The sequence below is a fragment of the Lontra canadensis genome, unplaced genomic scaffold (assembly GCF_010015895.1).
Source record: "Lontra canadensis isolate GAN:19392208 unplaced genomic scaffold, GSC_riverotter_1.0 scaffold22, whole genome shotgun sequence".
Taxonomy (NCBI): domain Eukaryota; kingdom Metazoa; phylum Chordata; class Mammalia; order Carnivora; family Mustelidae; genus Lontra; species Lontra canadensis.
The window spans coordinates 23,620,945-23,642,600 of record NW_022631016.1 but is presented as its reverse complement, the minus strand read 5'-3'; the positions used below and the strand labels follow the sequence as shown (position 1 = coordinate 23,642,600).

The following is a 21,656-nucleotide window of genomic DNA, read 5'->3' as shown; positions in this document are numbered from 1 at the left end:
GTCAACCTTTGCCCTGAACACAAAATAAGCCTTCAGCTTACTTTCCAAAGCTCAGCAAAACTTGGGTACATTGTTTAAAAGTGTGTGTATAGGTGAAACTCCATAACTTTTAACTCTGTCAGGATCTGGAGAAAAGCAATGTGAAAAATGAGTAGAAAACCTATTCTAAAAGAAATTTTTAGCTCTTTAGGTGTAAGAATGAATACATGAACAGTGTCTGAACGCCTCTTTAGATTAAATAAGATTCTTCCAATTTCTTCCGTATTTAATGAGACCAAAATAACTCAGAATGTAATGCCAGCTTCTCCTTTCAACCCCAAGATCTATTGAAGAAATGTTACATTCTTTTAAATTTGTTTACTAAACAAACTTAAATTGAACTGAAATATTCACATCTATTCTTACTTAGCTACTATTAGAAAAATATGTCCAAAGGTAAAAAGAATTATTTTATTATGATATAGAAATAATTTGCCATTTCTCAAATGTAGGTATCATGTAAGCAACAATGACATCTGAGCATAATAGCAAATGGGAGAAAAATAATATATATGGATTATATCCTTATCACACACGTAGAAATATATACAAGGTATAAAGACGTATGGGATTAAAGTCTAAGTTAATGCTTAATTAAAGCTGAATAATCGAGTTATTTCTTAAATACAAAATTCCTCATCATTTGATACATTTTTTCCATGTATGTGACAGTGGTTTAACTTATTAAAAAATAGGTAAGTTTCTATAGTTAGAACTTTATATAGAAAGAGAAAGAAAAAAAAAATCACTGATTGGGAATGGAATGTCATAAGAAAAGTAGGGATATTTTAATGTAAAGAAGTAAATCATAGGTGGGGCACCTGAGTGGCTCAGTGGGTTAAAGCCTCTGCCTTTGGCTCAGGTCATGATCCCAGGATCCTGGGATCAAGCCCCTCATTGGGCTCTCTGCTCAGTGGGGAGCCTGCTTCCTCCTCTCTCTCTGCCTGCCTCTCTGCCTACTTGTGATTTCTGTCTGTCAAATAAATAAATAAAATCCTTAAAAAATAATAATAATAAAAAAATTATAAAAAAGAAGTAGATCTTAGGAAGGAATAAAAATGTAAATAGGTAAAAAATTAATACAATTTTCATTCACAGATTTTTTTTTAAATTTTAAGCGAATTTCTAATTACTAAGTTCTGATATTTTTCTCTGTCATTTCTAAAGTTTCATGTATAAAATCTTAGTATATTCTCAATTGGAGCTGGCTTCTTTCAGTCACTGTACTTGTAGATACATCCATTTTTTGCATGATTAGTTTGTTCATTTTTATTGCTTAGTAGTTTTCTATATTATGATTGAATTATACTATGTCCATTTACATGCTGATACTTATAAGAGTTTGAGTGGGATTTATATTATTTATTCTTAGCAGTGTTTACAGAACTCATAAAGGTAGGGGGTTTTTGTTTTCTTTACATGCAGTTTTCCATTACAAAATCAATATTGGTGATAAATTATACAGCCATTTAGATTTCTTAATTTTATTTTTGAGTTAGTTTTGGTAATTTATGTCTTGTAAGTAGTTTGTCAGCTTCCTATAGATTGCTGAATCTATTGACATTGTTTATTACAGTCTTTCATTATCTTGGTAATGTCTATTGGATCTATAAATCTCTCCTTCTATTTTTGATATTAGTAAGTTGTGTCTTGGTTTTTTTCTTAATGATCCTAACTGCAGATATATAAATGTTTTTAATATTTTCAGAGAACTACATTTTGGTTTTAATGATTTTTTTTAATGATTTTTCTGGTTTTAATGATTTTTTCGGTTTTAATGATTTTTTCAGAGAACTACATTTTGGTTTTAATGATTTTTTTTCATTGTGTTTTCTGTTTTCTCTTTCATTTTCTCTTATTTTAATTTTTTTCTCCTTTCTTCTTATTTGGATTTAATTAGCTTATATTCTAGCAAGAAGTTAGAAAAGCAATGAATTTTTAAATTATTGATTTTAAATCTTTCTTATTTTCTGATAGGAGTATTTAAAACAAAACATGTAACTCTAAACACGGTTGTAACTGCCTCCACAGACTTTGATATGTTGGGTTTTATTTTAACTCAGTTCAAGATATTTTCTAATTAACCATGTGATTTCTTCCTTGATCTATGATTTATTTAGTTTTCTGTTCAAATTTTAAAATATTTGCCATTTTCAAAATGTCTTTCTGTAACTAACTTCTGACTTAATCTTGTAGTCTGAGCAGATTATATATACAATTGAATATTTTTGGAATTATAGACTTTTCAATTTTGTTAAAAGGTCTGTGTTCACTTAGGAAGGATGTGTATTACACTGTCATTGGATGGGTATATTAGTTTCTTAGGCAGTTGTAATAAATTACCACAAACTGGGTGACAAAGCAACAGATTCATTTTCTCACTATTCAGGAGATCAGAACTCTAAAACCAATTGTTGACAGAATTTGTTCTTTATGGAGAGGCTCTGAGGGAGAATCCATTCCATTACCCTCTTCTAGTCAAAAACTAGACCACCAAAACTAAACCACCAAAAGTGCTTGCCAACACTTTTTGGAATTCTTTGGCTTGTAGAAGCATCTCTGCATCTCATGGCTCTGTCTTTATATCATCCAATTCTCTGTGTCTTCTCCTTACAGTCTTTATAAGAACAGTGTCATTGGATTTAGGCTCTCCCCTGATCCAGGATGATATCAACTCAAAATCCTTATCTTCATTACAACTGCAGAAGCTCTTATTCCAAATAATTTTACATTTTGAGGTTCTAAGTGGACACGAATTTTGCAGTGGGGGGCGGGCATTATACCACCTACTGTACTGGGTAGGTGTTTCATAAAGGCAATTTAGGTTCAGTTGGTGGATGCTATATTTCATGTTTTCTCTCCCTTTACTTATTCTTGTCTACTTAATTTTATCAGTATTAAGCTATTGAAAGGAGTATTAATATCTCCAACCACAATTATAGATTTAATTCTTCTGTCAGTTCTTTCAGTTTTGCTTCATGTGTTTTGAACATTTAGGATTATAATGTCTTCTGCATGAATTGATCCTGTTTTCATTGGAAGAGCCCTCTCTATTCCTGGTATTATTCCTTGTCTTAAAGTCTATTTTCTGATATTTATTTCACCACTCAGATTTCTTTTGATTAGTATGTGCATGGCATTCCTTTTTATTATTTTACTTTTGACTCCTCTTTGTCTTCTTCATTTAAGATGTATCTCTTTTTAGATGGCAGAGGGTTCTGTCTTGTCTTTATCGGACCTTACAAGACCTACCTTTCAATTGATGTATTTAGATTATTTACTTTTCCATCTTAATCTTTGTTTTCTGTTTGTCTCATTTATTATTTATTTCTTATTTCCTCTTTGTCTTCATTCATTACTTCTGTCATTTCTGGATCTCTCTGGTGTTTCCCCCCCGGATGTTTATGGGTTATGTTTGTTAATTTGTTTGCTTGTTTTTAACATCCTGTATTTTTTTTAATTGGTGTATTGCCATTGTGTACTTTATATTGTTGAATGTATGGTTTGTTGTTTTCCTTTAACGAGTTTTAGACTTTGTTTTTGTATTTAGTTTGTTATTTGTGGGTAAAGTTGATCCCTTTAACATTTTTTAAGCTATTAAAAGATGGTGATCTGTTATAACCTTTACACTGGACTAATTTAGTCCCACAGTTAAGGCATGGGCTTCCTGTGGATTCAACTGCAGTCATCTTGTGTTCAATGAGGTTTCTTAATGCTGGCTAGTGAGAATTTGGACACTCATCGGCTTTTAGTGTGTTCTGCTAATTATTCAACTTATAGCTCTCCTACAATTGTTCTTTCCTTGAAAGTTGCAAGAGCAACTTCATTCAGCATAATGGAATTTTACTTTACATATGTACAGATTGATACTGATGAAAGATTCAAGAAGGCTCCTATGCATATCATAGAGGTCTTTCTCTGAAGGAGCCTCCTTTGCAGTATACAGCCCTATAAATTCTATACTTTGAGTGTTATGGTCTTTAATATTTAAATATTTTCCTTTTTCCCCATACCTTCTGCCAGTTATTCTCTTCATTACCAGCTGATGGCTTTGTTTTTTAGATTATTGAGAAAATTTGAACAATAAAAAGTTAACTTTGGTAAGCTTTTATCACCACAATTGTCTACCCTCAGGCATCAAAGGACGTACCCACTGTCTTCCCTATTATTACCTTGAACAAATGGTCAGTGCTATTCACAATGATTTATGCCTGCACATGTGTAGTAGGAGTCATCTACTTTCACCTGTTCAAGGACATTGCTCCATTAATTCTTCCATCTTTCTCTCAGTTCAACAGTGCCTCTTCCCTCCAAGTATACAAATATCCTACATTTATTAAAAAGCAACCCATGCTCCTCTCTTCAGCCCCAAAATGTCTCCAGCAATTGCGTCCATTTCTCTGCTTCTCTGTGGAGGTAAATTTGTCAAAGGGTAATCTATATTCTCATCTACTTCCTCCTCTCTCATTTTCCTTTGAATTTAGTCTAATCAAACTTTTGTATTTACCATCCCGTTGAAACAGTTTTTGCCAAGTCACCAGTAACCTCAAATTGCCACAACAAATCTAATCTAGGCTAGTGTTGTCTAATCCCTGACCTCATGGTACTCATCAGTTATCAGAATTTGCAGTAAATAATTGATCAGCCCATTTTTTTCTTGATATAATTCCTTTACTTGGCCCCCAAGGCATTATTCTGTAAACTTTTACTCTACCTTACCATCTGTTCCTACTGGGTCCTCTTTGCTGATCTCTTCTCTCCAGACTTTCACTCTTGGAAGGCTTGATGGCTTATTTCTTGGACTTCTTCCCTATATTTACTCTCTAAATTGTGTCACCCTATTTCATAGCTATAAATTCTATTTACAAGCTGATGGCTCCCAAATTTATATCTCAAAGCCAGACAACTCTATAAGTTCCAGGCTTACTTGAGGCTGACTATCCAAAATATTCATTTGGATATATAATAAACATCTCATAATTAATATGTTTAAAACCAACGTCCTGATGTTGTTCCCAGGCCTCCTTCTCTCATCTTACCATCTCAAAAATTGTAATTCAACACTCCTAGCTCCCAGGACCAGAAGCCTTCAAAGTAGCTTTGACTTTCCTCTTTTCCTCATTACCTACTCAATCCATCTACAAATTCTGATGGTTCTACGTACAGAGTACACCTCAAGTCTATTTCTTCTTCTCCTTGTGCTGTTACTACCACTCTGGACCAAGCTACCGCAATTACTGCTAGCCCACTCAAATGGACCCTATCTGTTTCCATGCCCCTTTGTCTTATTCTTCCTTTGCTGCTATTTTCCACATTGTAACCAGAGATGTACCTTATAAACAAAGTCATCTTTCTGTTCTATCAGTCCAGTGTCTTCTCTCCTTATTCAGATTAAAAGCCCAATTTGGTATACTTGTTGCCTCTCATTCTTCTTAACTCTTGTTACTTCTCACTGATTTTGCCCCTCAATCAACAAACTTGCCTCCTTGGTGTTTATCAAACATATGCTCCCCTTGGAGCACCTGATACTCAGGGACCCCTGAAGGAAGAAACTGAGGTAGATGGAGAACATAACTCGGCTAATAAAATACCCCAAGTTTAAGGTGGAATAAGGACTCAAAACTAATCTCTTTCTATAGTTTTTTTTTTTTTTCCCCTCTAGAGAGCTAAAATTTAAAATTCAGTAGAAACATGTTGTGTATTGAGACAGACATGGGGTTTATTTTTTGACTTTCTCACTAATTCTACCTTGCAACCACTTTTTTTTATTTTTCAAATACTATCAGTATGGTTTTAGTATTTTCAGAAAAACTTCTTATGTAATCATGGATGCTATTGAAGATCTTTCAATAGATTTCTCTTGATTGTAGGGAGAAATTTTAAGTGTGCTAGTTTCTTATTAAAATAATCAGCAACAATAAAACAATCTGGCTGTCTAAATTTTTACTCAGAAAACTACTCAAAAAGAAAACATGTGTAGATGATTAACCACATGGGGTTGAATTATAAAGAAACACATTCAACAGGACTAGTATAATTTTGGCACATACGCTATGAGATGTTTTATTCTTTAACTTCTATAGAGAGTTAGCAGTGAAGTTCTGTCCATTTGGATGGTACCACAATTATTTCATTGAGCAGTTCTTCCTAATTCCATATCACCAGCTGAAAAGAACAAATTGCATTTCAGTAAGAAGGAAATAGCTACACTCTTCCTCAATTCTGCCATAATTCAATTTCCTCTGCTGGATGCTCCAGTCCACTCCTGACTGATGGTAGGCAGCAGCATATGGCAATACTGAGAGAATTTATAAAATAACTCTGCTAATGGTAACAAACAAATAAACAATCAGGAAGACTCAACAGTCAGGGAGAATTAATAAAGCTGGCAAATGCTTGGTTAATAGAGCTTCTCACAGTGAACAAAGCCAAGTGTCTGCAAACATCTTGGTTGAGCTTTCTCTCTTCAGCCAGAGCATATTAATTTCTAGGGCTGCACTGACTTGAATATGGTTAGAAATAGAAGTATTTGTTATGAAGGCCTCCATATTTCTTGTGCTCTGAGTGATTTCCCAAAAGTCGAACTTCCAAAAACCAAACAAGTAGACTGTGATAATCTTTGCAGAATGCAAAATCTAATCTTTCTTCCCTTTTTTTTTTTTTTTTTAAAGATTTTATTTATTTATTTGAGAGAGAGAGAAAGCAAGTCTGACATGGGGCTCAATCCCAGGACCCTGAGATCATGACCTGAGCTGGAGACAGCCACCTTAACTGATTGAGTCACCCAGGCACCCTAATTATTTCTTATGGCAATACAACCAACCAACAAACAACAACAACAACAACAAAAACATACAAACCTTGCTAAAATACGTAGAGATGGAATGACTAGAATGTACCTTCTATATCTTATTCACATTGTATCATTTTAAACTAATGGTTTGATGTACAGTAAAAATGAGTGTATGTTTTGAAAATTAATTTGCTTATATCAAACCAGTTGCTAAGTCCTTTTCTGTCTCTTTTAGTGACAAGTACTCCTTTAACAATTCTTTTTCAATTTCTGTTATAATAACTTAATAAAAAGATTAGAATTTTCCTAATCAAAAAAATACAAGAAAACAAAGGAAAAAAACATTATTTTAGAAGAACAGATTTTTCTCCTTTGCTTATATGCCTTCACTTTTAACTTTGTCTAATTCTTCCAGACTTTACAGGTTAAGGAAACTGCTTTTCTTTTTTCCCAGATTAGAATTTTCAGCCCAAATACACCATGTATGTCTATTTCCTTTTCTAAATTGTGATGCTTATTCTCATGTGGATCTTTGCAATTTGGAATTGTTTCTTCTATTTTTTCAGGGTTTTTTTTGTTTGTTTCTTTTTTTGTTTTTGTTTTTGTTTTTTTAGTTTTTAATGTAGTTTGAGTCTCTTCAAAATTATCAGAGTTTCAGATTTTATACTTTGGTGACTATCCTCATGCTCTTTTTTGTTTGTAAGATATAAACTTTCCTCCTCCTTATCAGTTGTTCCCAAACTTAGCTTCCAATGCTGATCACCCAGGGGAATTTAAAAACAACAACAACAACCACAAACTAAAATTGAATTCTAGATAAGTAGTAGTAGACTTTAAACATTGGAGACTTTGAGCCTGAAGTCCAGATAACAGCGTTTATTTTGAAGTCTATAGGTGACTCAAGGGTTAAAGCACAGCTAGGGTTAAAACCCCTGACTGGGAGGTTGGAGCTGGAGATTAACATCCTTTTCGGTGTCCCAGATGAGGAATCTTCAGAGTTTGTGTCTTTTTAAGCTTCTCCCAATAAAAGACATAAAACCCAATGCTTCCTGGCTTTCAGCTTGGACTTCAAGTTAGTTTTCCCCCAATTCCCTTGCAGCTAGGGAGGGGTGTGTTAAGGAAAACAGAGAAATTCACCAGCATTCAAAGGGATTCCTGGACAAATGTTCCAGAGTTTTGGTTTTAGCTCATCTGGAGCTTTGAGCTGAGCCATTTGAAGCTTGGAAGGTATTTAATCCTGGGGGGCATTCCATCTCCATTATCTCCTTTATAAATCATACTTTAGACTCCTCCATTCAACAACATTCTCCTGTACTCTTATCTTCATATTGACTTGTATTTCATTATCACCAGGATAAACTGTAAGGCTGTTTTGAGGTGAGAAAGACCTGTTTGTGATTTTTTTTTTCTTTTCTGAAATCCACTTTCTAGCATTGTAGAAGAGATAGCAGTACCTATTTCCTGGATTGCTTCAAGGACTTAACAAAGCAATGCATATGAGATGCTTGGTCTCCTCTTTAATACCTAAAGACTACTATCCTTTCTGATCTGCATACTCATGCATCCCCAAGGAGGTCCTTTGTTAACTAACTTCCCCAACCTTTTGTTCCCCCCATAGGCTCTTCATAGTCCCAGCTGCCACTAAATCGGATTTTTCTCTGAAATTGCAGTATCCCTGTGGTCTTCCTAAGTGGAGATATTCAAGTTCCCACGTCTTCTCTATTATTTTTATATTACATCTCCTTGAATAACTATATAAGCATATTAGAAAGTTTATATACTACAAAACAATGCAACTGAAATCGCTAAACATGGATTGACCACTTACTCTTTCTCTGGGTACTGTTCTATGGAAAGAGATGTTACTTGCAGTCTAGAAATTGGCCCACGGACTGAAGTGCTGGAAATGGTCAGCACTCAGATGCAGCTGGTGGTTCCAGTGTTACTGATTATATTCTGCCTAAAACCTAAACATGCTTCTAGAAGTTCCACGTCTAGGTTTAAGTGGATTTCCTAGCCAGCCAGATAAACCCTTACTGATACTGCAGATTTATGTACTAATAGGATTTACCACTTACCCCAAATTAAAACAAACAAACACACACAACTGATTCATTCTCAGATCAATAAAGCTCTTATGGGTTGAAAAGGCATGTTTTACCTCATGATATATCCACGCAGAAAGGTGGGCCAAAGGACAGCTGAGGATGCTCAGGGCACATCTTTTCTCTAGGGAGTAATTCTGCAGTGAAGAGAAAAGCTGACTGTACACTGAGTCAGAAACCTTACAGTTAGATTTGGTATGTACATTACCTGACTATGAGGACTTGAGTCAGTTAACGCCCGAGGCTAGACAGTGCTCACCTGTAAGCATTCATGTAATGTGTGCCTTGTGCCTTAAATACCATTAAACACTAGAAAGAATAGATACAAGCTTAAGGACTTTATAATTTAACTGGAAGGAGATCTTTAGACATGACAAAGGATGAGATAAAATGGCATATTTTCATTCTACTTATTTGGTTACAGACTAAGTATTATTGAAAATCTAGGAAGAGAGCAAAATCGTGGCTAGCAGCTGTAGGCAGAGACGACCCACAGATCACTACAAAAGATTGTTGGGAGAATTAAATTGAACAAAGGGTTGCTATGGATTTTAAAGTGTAGATGTTCAGAATGAAGCGTAAGATATCTGTGTAAAGGTAGTTATGTAAGGAGGGCACGTATTACATGGAGCACTGGGTGTGGTGCATAAACAGTGAATCTTGGAACGCTGAAAAAATAAAATTAAATTAAAGAAAAAATAAAGGTAGTTATGTGATTAAATGCTGCTATTTGATGAAACCAGAAATTTATTGTTGAGATTTTTATGTTCAATCCACAGTTATTTCCTTAGAATTGAAAATATATAAGAGTAAGTTCACCAGCGATTTAGCCTGACTTTTGTTATCTGGTATAATCACCTAGAAAGCAGGTGGCCTTTATGGAGCTTTATGGCTTCTTCCGGTGTTATGTGATGTGCTTTTTCACTGCCTGTTGCCACCAATCCATTCAGATGCTGTTTCTTTGGTATAAAAACTTTTATCTTTTCCATTAAACAGCAAAGGTCACTTGACAACAAAATTTTGGACAATGGCCAAATACAGTTCTGGGCAAATTACCAGCATTATGGGCAAGGTACTGAGGGTCTGTAGATCCTCCATAAATGGTCAATGTCAGATCCGTGATGGAACTGATGATAGTTTGCATTTACATAGGATCTTCCAGGCTATCAATTCACAGACTTTGCGAACTTTGCCTGTCATGAAGGTGAAGAACAAACCTGAAACACAGCAACTGTATGCCAGCACAGAGGGATTTGATAGACTGAAGTGTTACATTTAATTGAAAATATAGGCGAATGTTAAGTAAGAAGAGTGCAATTATGTGAACTGGAAGATTGCCAGGCCTCTTTCTCTGTCCTGGGGGCATTATGGACTCCCAAGAAGTGACCAGATTGTCAGTGCTAAGGCTTACGTGTGAAGGACACCACAGGAGCGACTGGTCACTGGGGAACGTTATAAGGTGAGAGTGGGGATTTTATTTCTTGCAGTGAAATGGCCCTCATCTAGATGACAATACAGTCGTAGGGTGGAGTGACCTAGAGAAAAGATCTTTGCATAAGCACTTTTTCTATTTTATCCTTTTGTTAAAAATCTCAGAACCACATATGAATGTTGGTTTAAATTGTACAAAGTGAAGTATCACCCAAATAAAAATAATATAATGGAGGATGAAGGACAGAATTCTGGAGTAATAACCACTTCAAATGAACTACACATATTGCCAACTCACTGCATTTATTTTAAAGGCTAATTACTCAGGAGAGAAGATAGATAAATTCACTTTATATTTTGGAGCTGAAGAAAATACATATGAAAGAGGGAAAAGAGTAAGGCTACAGAGAAATACTTTCATGTAGACCATAATCCCACAGGCAGTTTTATTGTTAATATTTTTGTGGCATTTTCCCATTTTAACCTTTATTTTTACGTATTAATGTTTCTTTTCTCAGCTCTTTGATATGGCAGCTTGACACGAGTTCACATGTTCTGAGTGAAAAATGATTGCACTGATGCAGTCTTGTATTTTATTTCCATTTCATTCATAAAAAAGCAATGGAAGCAACAAATGAACTGACTGACAAGTGACTATGGTATGTCAAGAACCTTCTGCGAAGCCTAGGTACCTTTCTACTCTGCATGTTCCTTTTAAAATGGCCGTGTTGCATTGGGAGGCATTTTCGACTTATAGAAAGATCTTTACATTCTCAGGTATACGTTCAAGACACAGCTTTTCCTCTCCCAACTTCTTGTCTTTATGCTAGAGCCCTGACCTGAGTTCTTCATCAACAGTCTTCTTATTTCTTACATATGCTTTATTGCTGTTGCAGCCCTAACCCCCATTTTGACTATATTTGGATGTAAGGTGTTTAGGAGGTCCATCAGGTTATATGAAGTCATAAGGGTGGGGTCCTAATTCAATAGGACAAGTGCATACTCAGAGGAACAGCCATGTAGGGGTAAAGAGGTCATCAGCGAGCCAGGAAGAGAGTTCTTGCTAGAAACTGATCTCTGCCAGAATCTTGATCTTGGACTTTCCAGCCTCCAGAATTATGAGAAAATAAATGTCTATTGTTTAAGCCACAGGCTGTGGTATTGTGTTATGGCAGTTCGAGCAGACTAGGACACTTGTGTCACACATATTCCTTCCCCACCGTATCCTCAACCCCATCTGTGGCCATTTACAAAATCAGAGATTGCATTGTTCTGGAAAATGGCTAATTAAAAGCAAAAATCTCAATCAAGATGTGAACTCAGAATTTTCACGGCAGTGTTTATTTACTTCTCAGCTGAACTTAAATGACCCACAAAACTTCCCAACATTTTTCTGTGTATGGGGTCATAGGATTTCAGTGTTGGGAAAGAGATAACCCATACTGTGACAGAAATTGGGGTACATTGCATTATGTATCCTCCCCAGAAGACTCCCTTCTGGATCTTGGCCTGTCTTGATGTGGGAGGCATATAGCCTACCTCTCTGTCCCTTCTTAACATCTTGCTTTGTCATTCACTTGTTTGATCAGTGAAACATGAGTGGAAGTCACAGCATGCAGTTTTTAGCAGAAATTTTAATAGCCACTGTTGGTTTTGACAGTTTTCTCATTCATTTCTCTATGGCAATTACAAGACATGTTTGAGAATTGCAGCTACATGATTCCAACTCCCAGCCATCGGATTCCCCTCAGCTGCTCAGTCTCTCTGAGACTAGTCACTGCATATGAAAGAGGAGCCATTTCTGCTCTGCTATGCTGAAATTGTTAACACACAGAATCATGATCGTAATCAAATTATTTTTTTAAAACACTAAGTTGTGATTGGTAGTTGTGCATTGTAAATTTAGCCAAGTTTGCCTGTCAAAGAGTTTTTGTAAAAACCCTTTGTGCCTAATGTGAAGATGTGTCTTTCCTGGGAATTTTGCAATTGCAAAAATTGCAAAAAATATTGCAATCTTTGAGGTACTCCAAGGGCATATATATAGCTATTTCTTTAATGCATTTATTTTTTTACATAAAATGTTCAGGAAAAATTGGGTAATGTAAAGTGATTTTAAGCAGCAAATCAATCTTATCAACAGAGCACCAGACCTATAAGAAACAAAAACAAAAACAGAGCACCCAGCTGTGGGAAAACACAAGGCAGCCTGCTTTGGAATATTTACATGATAACAAGTTAAACCTTGTAGGAGAACTTAAACCATCAGTACAGAGCCCTTCCTGTGATCTAGCACAAGGAGTCTAAAAGCAAAATGAAAAACAAACAAAACCAGGAAAAATCAAACCAACCATTTTCAATATATTCATGTGTACATTAAAATATAATACATATCGTCAGGGTGAGGGGTCACGGGAGGGGATGAGCATGGGTTTGGTCACTGACAGCCCCTTCAGGGAGGAGACGCGGGTTTGGGAATGGGGTTAGGGATCTTAGCAGCATCCTTCCCTAAGCCCTTCCCTCTGATGGCCTCCAACCACACCCCCACAGCTCACAAGCATGGATCAGTTGTTGTACATGGAGCTCATTTCCATGGTTTTCAATTGAAATATGCAGGTCTCAATTCCCCAGGGCGATGTTTCACCAGTAGCACAGCCCTGATGGAGGGTGGGTGGGTCAGTGGGCCCACAGTGTTTCTTCTCCCGAGTGTATCCTACCTGTTCACCTGTCCTCCCACCCTGGCCCCATAAGTCACTCTAATTCAGTATCTTCTTTGGTTTTGTAAACAGCCCCAGTCTTATGCATGTACTTTTTAACATACTTGTTGGTTTTGTGTTTCACATTCTCTTTGTACTCTGGGTCCTCAGGTTCTTTCAGTATTTCATCTCCTTTGTTCATAATATCCTGAGTCAGCTTGTGAGCAAGGTGTTTGAAGACTTCAGTTGTAATTCTTTCCACTTTGCAGTCAGGTTTCCAGTAAGGGTTCATGCCCTGGACAACGAACTGGAGCATCTCTTCTCTGAATACTTCTTCGCTTTTCTTAGCCAGCTCACTTCAAGTGTCTGCTTCTGCTGCCTTAGGCTTTTTTGAGGTCTTCCTTGGGTTCTCATCATATGTCAGGGTTCTTAGGTCCATCTTAGCTTCATGCTCAAGGATGGCATCCTCTCCTGGGCCTTCCCAAGTAGGAGGGTCCCACTGAGTCTGCCTTGTGATCTCATGGTAGTAATAAATCTTCTCTTTTGGATCTTGGCCTGTCTTCTAGTTGGGAGCTAAGACAACAGCTTTTTGGATTGGGAGGAGAGGGGGGTGGCAGATCTAGATTATTTTTGCTACCATTTCAGGAGGTTGTAATGGTCAAGGTCGCCATGTTGCAACTTGCAGTCATGGCTGCAATTTTCTGTACCATCGCTGCATGGGCTGTGCATGAGCTGTGGAAATCTGTTGTTCCTGGGTGTACTGACGACTTGGCTGGGCATAACTGTACAGCTGGCGGAGCTGTCTGTGAGTAGGGTTGATGTCACAGCATAGACAGTTGGATAAGTCTGTCCTTGGTAATATATGGTTGTCTGGGACTGCAGCAGGAGAGTACTGCTGCTGGATACCGACAGGCTATTGGTTTGAATCCCAGACCCCGGATTCTATCCCTGGACTGGGCCTGGGGCTGGCACTGGCAAAATGGTGATGCTGGAAGTCTTGGTGAACCTCATCATCACTTTGGGTCACATACTGTGAACTGGAAACTTCCCAGGGGCTGCCACATGCAGAGGGGCAGTGAGGGGTTCCATACAGAGTTCCACTAAGGGCTGAGAATGATCGTAAGGAGCATGAGAACACACAGGGTCCATGATGAATGTGGGGAGGAGGACCTTTCCAGCAATGTCCATTGCTAGGATCCATGCTGGCCTGCATGGGATAACCTGGTGAGTAGCCAGCAAAGGGATGATGAAGGGCATTGTAGCCAAGATAGTCAGAGGGCAGTGGAGATGTCATTCCCAGGGTCTCCATCTGCTGCTGTTGTTTCTGAGCCTCCCGTGGAGCTGCCTCTTGACCAAACAACATCCAGTGCTGCTCTCTAGAAAAGTGTATTGTGGTCTTTAATTCGTACTTTCTTTCTAGAAGTTGGTGCATCATCTCTGAAATCTGGCCTTTTGATCCCACCCACAGGCAGAAGAAGGTGGTTAGAGGGAGCCCCTTCATCTCCTTTTCCCTCTTTTGAGTTTGCTTGTCTAGGTCTATCTCTTGACCTGTTAGGAGTCTTTGGGGTGGCTGTTGATTTCTGAAACCAACAGCATCCCTTCCTTTTCCAGTTTCTGTGTTCTCCTTCTCAGTTTGACTTTTCTTTGGAATTCAGCCTACCTCCTTTAGGTCTTTTCAACTACCCATGAGCTTGGTGGCCAAATCACTCCTACCTACGGTTTCATCTGTCTGTTCTTGGCTCCCCTGAGTCTCCACATCAGATAGCCTGCTCTTTGTCTTGGGATGATGTTTCCTCAGCAACAGTTTCTTCTAGTTCTGTGCCCCTGCCCTCCTTGGCCATATTGCAGCACCAGCCTTGGCTTCAGATGTGGAAAGCTTACTGGGTTCCACGGCTATTTCACTGTCAACTTCAGATGCAGACACCTGTTGTGTCACTGTTGGTACCTCCTCCGCTTCATCTACAGGGACATTTTCTAACTAGATATAGGCTCACTTCTGATGTTAGTTTTCAACATGCAGGTTCTCAGAAAATGTAGATATTATAAGTTCACGGTTATGTACATTTTTCCACCAGAGACCTCTGTACCAGACACCTTTATAGACCTCAGCTGAAGCAGTTCCAATGTTAGCTGATGTGCAGATTGCAGGATTTTTTTGTTTCTTTGTTTTAAACTGTTTTAGGTTACCAGTTGGTAGAAATGAAAGTAGTCACTAAACTTGATAGTTGATTGATTCATTTTTAAAGATTTTATTTATTTATTTATTCTTTATTCATTCATTTGAGAGGGGAGAGTGGGAGAGAGAGTGCATGGGGGAGAAGCAAAAGGAGAGGGATAAGCAGAATCCACACTAAGTGGAGAGCCTGATGCTGGGCTTGATCTCACAACCCTGAAATCATGACCTGAGCCCAAATCAAGAGTCACAGGCTTAACTGACTAAGCTACTCAGGCTCCTGGTTTTATGCCCGAGTTTTCGCATCCAAGAGACCACCAAGGAGCCAAGCACTGATGCAATCGCACGAGGGCTTATTTGACAAGCTTAAGCGTGGGCCCAAGTATACCTGACACAGTGGAGTAGGGACTTGCACCCCTAACCAGATTACAGTCGGAGTTTTTAAAGGCAGAGTAAGGGTGGACTCGGTGGTAGGTGAGGACAAAGGGGATTATGGATGATGTAAGTCTTCAAGGACTTCCAGAAGCAAGGTCTCCAGGACCTTGGGGGTCTAGCTATTGTTGGGAGAGAGGTTATTTATTACCAATAATAAAAAATCTTCTCGTGAGACCCTTTAGATGTATATCAGTGGGCCATATGCTTGGGAATGATTCTCCAGACTATCTTGGAGGTTTAAAGATAAAGTTTCCTAATTAAAGTAGACTTACAGGATTCTGGTCAGACCTGTTGGGGGAGGGGGTCGGTCAGGCTAGGATTGTCCTTAGCAAAACCTCAAGGTGAGGGCAGTTAAGTCCCCAGGGGAGAGCCACTCTGTCTGTTTCAGGGGCTTGTCAGTAGGTAAGGAATTTTAAGGATTTTCTTCTGCCTCTGTTTCCCGCATCAGCTAAACTTGAGGTGGGATGGCCTTAATTTTCTCGGCCTCCACACTGGATACTTGATTTATTAAAGAACCTTTGGCTGAAAAACATTTTCTCTCAGAAATGGTTATTCTCTTGTCTTTTAGCACTAAGTATTGCTGTTGAGAAATCTGGTTATGCTGCAGTTGGGCCTTTTTCTAAAACTGCGCCCTGGCTTGGCTTCTTCCCTTCACTTTTCTACTTCTGCCTTATCCTGTGCGATTTTTCTTGGGAGCCTACCCTTAGTAAATCACTTACACACACCTCCAGTTCTCAGGGTTTGCTTCCTGACATCACAGGTAGGACAGGTGGGGAAATCAAATGTTTTATCCTCCAAGAAATAGGCATTTCAAAGAAGGGTAAAAAGCCATTGAGGTATAGAGAGGTCACTAAGTAGGCCCTTGATTCTTGAGGTAATTCAAGTAGGGAAGGATAAGTGAGCATAAGAAGTTTCATTTGAGAAGGCCAAAGGTAGTGCATTTTAAATCAAAAACATTGCAGTCTCTACTCTCCTTTCAGACATCTGCTTTTCTGGTGAAATTTTAGCTTCTACCATCTTATAAACACCAGTTGGACACCTTTTGTTTCTGTCTCAACTTCTGGATAGACTTTGAATTCTGATAGGTTATTGTTAATAAGGTAAATATATTGCAAAGTCTAATCAAATTATTCAGTGTCTTGCTTTTTATTTATCAAATAAAAGATCACAAGCTTCAGATACAAGAAATTTATTGAAAAGCTTTCATGTGCATCTAAACACCTACTACTTCATTTTCCTCAGGACATTACTCTTTCTATTTATCATCTTTGCTTTTTCATATGTTCCGACCCTGGCACATTATCACAAATTCATAAGAGCACAATGAAAACAATACTTGCTTGTGCCTGTGCTGTGACAAATTGTTACCACCTCCCCAAAGAGGAAAACATGTAAAAGTTCCACTTTAAACCACGTTTTCAATAAGATTCTTCATTTGCTATTATCTCCCTTTCGGTCTCAGTGTCCGTAGTTGCCTACGGAGATACTATTCCCAATGTTCACTAAAGTTCCTGCTGTGCCTGAAAGCTAGTTCCTGACAGTTCACAGTCACCTCTGTGAGAAGAAACTAGGGCTCCCAAACTCAAAAATGCTTGCTCCAGAAGAAAAATTCTCATATGTTTTATTTCTACTGTCTTCCGACATTCCCATTGCTGATAAATTATAGAAAGAGGACAAACGAAGGATGAGTTCCATGATTAACATTTCGATGCCGGCGCTGACCTCCCACTGGGATATATTTCCCACCTGACAGGTGGTCTATTCTGCTGAAGTACTACTAAGCTGGTGAACTTAAGCAAGAAATATGACCCACCTCTCAGACCTCAGAGCAGCAGGGTTCACGTAACCATCTGAAAATCTCATGTTGAAAATCTCTTCGGTAATATCTTTATTAACTGGCACCTCTGATCTGCCCACTTGGAAATTTCTGTGGTTGATGGAAAAGGAGATAATAGAACGAGTGCCTTGTTCCTCAAATCTTCTAGGAAAATCTCTCACCAGTGTCTGAAAGACTTCTAATGGGCTTTGATTATAAACTTAAGAAAACTATACTTACATCATGAAATAGCATATGTAGTCTTTCCTTAGATTAGAACCATTTTTAGTTTTAGTTTCCTTTGAGATTTGATAATAAATACATGTTAAGGCTTCTCATTATAAGAGAAACAGAGTTATTGGCAAATTTCCAGAGTATTAGGAAAAGTGAGAATCTCTTCTTTGTAATAATTACATATAACAGTAATTAATGGTCTGGGACTTGTGTGATTAAATAGATCTCATACCTAGATTTTTCTGTAAGTCAATACACCTGAGTATTTTCAGTTTCTAAACATATCTACTTTCTTAATTCATATCGACCCCATTTCTTTTTAAATTGTACCTCCAAGTATTTGAAGTTTTCCATAGCGTATCTATTTTATCCTCTTTCTAACTCACAACAGAAGCCATGTCAAGGTAATTAACTTTGATAACCTATTTAGCATAAAGTTATTATAAGGGAACAAAGAGCACAAAAACTTTCCAGAAAATCCCCCAAATTCTTAAGATTTTTATTTAGAGAACATGTTGCCATCTTTAAACCTTAAATAATATCTATTGTGAGAAAACAAATCAAGTTTTACAAAAAAATTTTTTTTGAATTTTTTAATGAGGAAATATTTTGAATAAATTATAGTGAAGAAAAAATCCAGAGGTGGGCTTAATCATCAGGTTTCAATTGCATAGATCATATATAAATATTTTTAGTGAAAGATCATCTATCATCAAATCTAGTACAATTTCAAAAAGTATTAGCATAGTTGAGATTATAGATGATCTTCTAATAGAAGAAATATACTCATTTTTGAGAAAGCCCTCAAACTTTTCATTACATGACAACTTGTTATCTGCCTGTCTGTCTATCACCATCTATCTTAAAATTTTAATTCTGGTAGAGTTAACATATAGTGTTATGAGTTTCCTGTGTATAATATACTGATTCAACAATTCTATACATCACTCAGTGCTCATCATGTTAGTGTGCTCTTTTTTTTAAAGTTTTTATTTGAATTCCAGTTAGTTAACATAGAGTGGAATGTTAGTTTCAGATACACGATATAGTGATTCAACACTTCCATACAACACCTGGTATGCATCACAAGCACACTCCTTAATCCCCATCACCTATTTAACCAATCCCCATACCTGCCTCCATTCTAGTAACCACCAGTTTGTTCTCTAGTTAAGAGTCTGTTTCTAGGTTTGCTCCCCCCTCTCTTTTTTTTCCCTTTTTGCTCTTTGTTTTCTTTCTTAAATTCCACATAAAGTGAAATCAAATGGTATTTGTCTTTCTCTAACTTACTTAAATTTCTCTAACTTACTTACTTACTTAGCACGGTACCCTCTAGATCCATCCATGTTGTTTCAAATAGAAAGATTTCATTTTTTATGGCTGAATAATATTCCATGTTATATATATATATATCTCTACTTACACCACTTCTTTATCCACTCATTTGTTGATGGATCCTTAGGCTGATTACATAATTTAGCTATTATAAATAATGCTGTAATAAACAAAGGGGTGCATATATCATTTCAAATTAGTGTTTTTATATGCTTTTGGTAAATACCCCATAGCAGAATTCCTGGGTCATATGGTTGTTCCATTTTTAACTTTTTAAGAAACCTCTATACTTTTTTCCACGGTGTCTGTACAAGTTTGCGTTCCTACCTGCAGTGCCTAAGGGTTCGTTTTTCTCCACATCCTCACCAACATTTATTGTTTCTTGTGTTTTGATAGAAGCTGCTCTGACAGTTGTGAGATGTTATCTCTCTGTGGTTTTGATTTACATTTGATAATGAGTGATATTGAGCATCTTTCATGTGTCTGTTGGCCACTTGTATGTCTTCCTTGGAAAAATGTCTATTCGTGTCTTCTGCCCATTTTTTAATTAGATTACTTGGGGGGTGGCATTGAATTGTATAAGTTCTTTATATATTTTGGATACTAACCCTTTATAAGATGTGTCATTTGCAAATATTTTCTCCCATTCTGTAGGTTTCTTTTAATTTTATTCATTGTTTCCTTTGCTATGCAGAAGCTTTTCTTTTCTGTTTTTTAAGATTTTATTTATTTCCCAGAGAGAGCACAAGAGTACAATTAAGAGGAGTGGCAGACTTCCTACTGAGCAAGGACCTTGGGATCATGATCTGAGCCAAAGGCAGATGCTTAACTGACTGAGCCACCCAGGCACTCCACTATGCAAAAGTTTTTTATTTTGATATAGTCCCAATAGTTTATTTTTGCTTTTGTTTCCTTTGCTTCAGGAGACATATCTAGAGAAATGTTGCTATGGCCAATGTCAGATAATTTAATGCTAATGCTCTTTTCTAAGATTTTTATGGTTTCAGGTCTCACATGTAAATCCATAATCCATTTTAAGCTTATTTTTGTGTATAGTGCAAGACAGTGGACCAGTTTCATTCTTTTCCATGTAGTTGTCCAGTTTTCCCAACACCATTTGTTGAAGAGACTATCTTTTTCCCATTGTATATTCTTGCCCCCTTTGTCAAAGGTCAATCAATTATATAATGGTAGGTTTATTTCTGAGTTTTCTATTCTGTTCCATTGGTCTATGTGTCTGTTTATGTACCATTACAATTCTGTTCTGATTGCAACAGCTTTGTAGCATATCTTGAAGTGAGGGATTGTGAAACCTCCAGTTTTCTTCTTCATTCTCAAGATTGCCTTGGCTACTTGGGATCTTTTGTGATTCCATACAAATTCTAGGATTATTTGTTCTAGTTCTGTGGAAAATACTGTTGGTATTTTGATAGGGATTGCATTACATCTGCAGATTGCTTTGGGTTGTAGAGACATTTTTGCAGTGTTTGTTCTTCCAATCTGTGAGCATGGGATAGGTTTCCATTTGTTTGTGTCATCTTCAATTTCTGTCATCAGTATTTTATAGTTGTCAGAGTATAGGTCTTTCACCTCCTCAGTTAAGTATATTCCTATTTTATTATTATTATTTATCATTATTATTATTATTATTTTAAAGATTATATTTATTATTTGACAGAGAGAGACACAGCAAGACAGGGAACATAATCAGGGGGAGTGGGAGAGGGAGAAGCAGGCTTCCCGCTGAGCAGAGAGCCTGATGCAGGGCTCCTCCCAGGACTCTGGGATCATGACCTGAGGCGAAGGCAGATGCTTAATGACTGAGCCACCCAGGTGCCCCAGTATTTTATTACTTTTGGTACAATCGTAAATGGATTATTTTCTAATTTCTCTTTCTGCTACTTTAGTATTACTGTATAGATATGCAAAGGATTTTAGTATGCTTAGTATGTTGACTTATATTCTGTGACCTCACTGAATTCATTTATCAGTTCTAGTAATTTTTTGAAGTAGTCTTTCGAGTTTTCTATATATAATGTCATGTCATCTGCAAATAGAGAAATTTCACTTCTTCCTTACCAATTTCGATGCCTTTTATTTCTTTTTCTTATCTGATTGCTGTGGCTGGGACTTCCAATAATATCTTGAATAAAAGTAGTGAGAACCGATATCCTTGTCTTGTTCCTGACCTTAGGGGAACAGCTCTTATATTTTCCCCATTGAGTATGATGTTAGCTGTGTGTTTTTTTTTATATATGGCCTTTATTATGTTGTGGTATATTCCTTGTAAACTTACTATTTTGAGGGTTATAATCATGAATAAATGTTGTACTTTGTGACATGCCTTTTCTGCATCTATTGAAATGATAAGATGGTTTTTATCCTTCCTCTTTTTGATGTGATCTATGATGTTGATTGATTTACTATTGTTTAAACCCCCTTGCATCCCAGGAATAATCCTGCTTGATTGTGGTGATTGATTTTTTAATGTATTGTTGGATTCAGTTTGCTAATGTTTTGTTGAGGACTTTTTCATCTGTGTTCATCAGAGATATTGTCCTATAGTTCCTTTTTTTTTTTTTTTTTTTTTTTTTTTTTTTTT

The 21,656-nt window shown here is 37.0% G+C and overlaps 1 pseudogene; it reads right to left on the bottom strand.

Annotated features, from left to right (window-relative positions):
• Positions 1–13,116: 13,116 nt before the first annotated feature.
• The window catches only part of LOC116870320, a 32,792-nt pseudogene continuing 24,252 nt past the window's right edge, over positions 13,117–21,656 (bottom strand).